This window comes from Mastomys coucha, chromosome X (genome assembly GCF_008632895.1).
Source record: "Mastomys coucha isolate ucsf_1 chromosome X, UCSF_Mcou_1, whole genome shotgun sequence".
Classification (NCBI taxonomy): domain Eukaryota; kingdom Metazoa; phylum Chordata; class Mammalia; order Rodentia; family Muridae; genus Mastomys; species Mastomys coucha.
In genome coordinates this window covers 54,033,569-54,035,802 of record NC_045030.1, presented here as the reverse complement: position 1 = coordinate 54,035,802, position 2,234 = coordinate 54,033,569, and the positions used below count along the sequence as shown (strand labels likewise).

General features: G+C 38.9%; 1 pseudogene; it reads left to right on the top strand.

Annotated features, from left to right (window-relative positions):
* Window positions 1-306: 306 nt before the first annotated feature.
* Window positions 307-1,311, top strand: LOC116091431 (annotated as a pseudogene).
* Window positions 1,312-2,234: the final 923 nt, after the last annotated feature.

Genomic DNA, 2,234 nt, shown 5'->3' with positions numbered 1-2,234 from the left:
TGGCTCAAACACATCTGACTACTTTGCATGTGTCAGTACAATTCTCATAGTACCCATGAAGAATAGAAACTGATGAAATAGCTCCAGTATGCTCAGGTAATAAAGACATGAAGAGTGAGCTGTAAATATAGACTGCCCATTTCCCTCATTTCCCCATTTATTAATTTACTGGTCTCTCACTTTGTTCTAGGCTCTTGTTTTATTGTTCTTCTATTAATAGGGAAAGAATGTATCCCTGGGTTGTCTATCTCCAAGGCCTGACTCTCTTCTACAACCCAGTGTGATGTATTGATAGGCTTTTGTGTCATGTTGCTATTTAACGATGAAGATGAATTTTCCCTTTTTAGATAAAGGAGAACTATGCACCAAGGAAACCAAACGGCTATCTCTGGATTCATCCTCCTGGGACTCACAGTGGGGTCTGAGCAGCAGCTGCTCCTCTTCACACTGTTTCTATGCATGTATCTGGTCACTATGGTAGGAAACTCACTTATCATTCTGGCTATCATCAGTGATACTCACCTTCACAGTCCTATGTACTTTTTCCTTGCCAATCTATCCTTCACTGACATCTGCTTCACATCCACTACAGTCCCTAAAATGTTGGCAGACATTCAAAGACAGAATCCAGCTATCTCCTTCGTAGGATGCTTTACACAAATGTATTTTTTTATGTTCCTGGTGGACCTGGATAATTTCCTTTTGGCAGCCATGGCATATGACCGATATATTGCCATCTGTCATCCATTACACTATGCTGCACTGTTGAATCCCAAGCGCTGTGCCCTGTTGGTTGTGATTCCATGGGTTATCTCCAATCTAGTCTCAGTACTGCATCTCAGCCTGCTGAGCCGCTTGACTTTCTGTGATCAGAGAGTAATCCCACACTTCTTCTGTGATCTGGAACCTGTTTTAAGGCTTGCTTGCTCAGACACTCAAATCAACAACTTGCTCATCCTTGTTGTTGGGGGAACAGTTATCTTCATCCCCTTTGTTTTTATTCTTGTCTCCTATGCACTTATTGGCACTGCTGTGCTTGGTGTTCCATCAGTAAAAGGAAAGGGGAAGACATTTTCTACATGTGGGTCCCACCTCTCAGCAGTGTCTCTCTTCTATGGGTCCATTGTAGGTGTCTACTTTCTCCCCGCTTCCAGCTACTCAGCAGAAAGGGATAAGGTAGCTGCCATCATGTACACAGTTGTAACCCCCATGATGAACCCTTTCATTTACAGTTTGAGGAACAAAGACATGAAAAGGGCACTGAGAAGGCTACTCAGCAAAAAAAGCTTCTTTGTAATTGGTGAACTCTGACATGCAGATATCTTTATCAACATTTAAAAACCTAGAGAGTCAAAAAGGATACAGGGCCTTATGCTACACAGCGTCCTTAGGAATTTCCTCTCACCAACTTAACTACAGTTCTGTCCCAAGATTCTAGTTCTGAGATATCTCATCACAGTGAAAAGGATCACAACAACGAAACAAACCAAAACTCCATTATTTTATTTCACAATTTTTCTTCCCTGCTTACATGAAGACTATTCCTTAAATAAATTAATTTATTTATACAAATGAATGTATAGTGAAGGTTTAGTAATTTTCTCTAATGTTTGGATTGAAATACCTTTTGTGTTCAACTAGATTTTAAATAGTAAATTATAAATTTCAAAAGGAAAAGTAAGGGGGAGATAGAAGGGAGGGAACAAGGGAGAATAGGGAATATGGAAAGAGGAAAGAGGAATGATTAATACTTTCAATATCATATATATAAAATGATGTTAACTGTCACAATGCCCAGTGAATAATTCTTTCTGTAACCCTTTGAGGTAAATTTGGTAGTCTCATGTGCTGGGTAAAAAAAAAAAATTATGTACTGTGAATAGAATGTGTGCACCAAAACATAGCAAGTGTCTTTTCCTATGAGCCCTACAGAGGTTCCATAGCCATTAAATTTTTTAAAGTTCTGCAATTATGACTCCCCAGAGCTATGAAGCATCATTCACCATGTTTTATCCATGCTTTTGGAACACTCTGTTTTAGCTACATTGAACATTTTCTCATTCCTTGAACAGTCTATGATTTCTCAGCATGCTAGTCCTCACAATATATGTGTTCTCTTTGAAATGTGTTTCACCTTCTTCTTCTCAAATATTCAACATATTCTTTATGGCTCCGTAGTATATGCTGCTTCCTCTGACCTCTCATATGTATCTCACATTTCTAGGTAAAAGAAA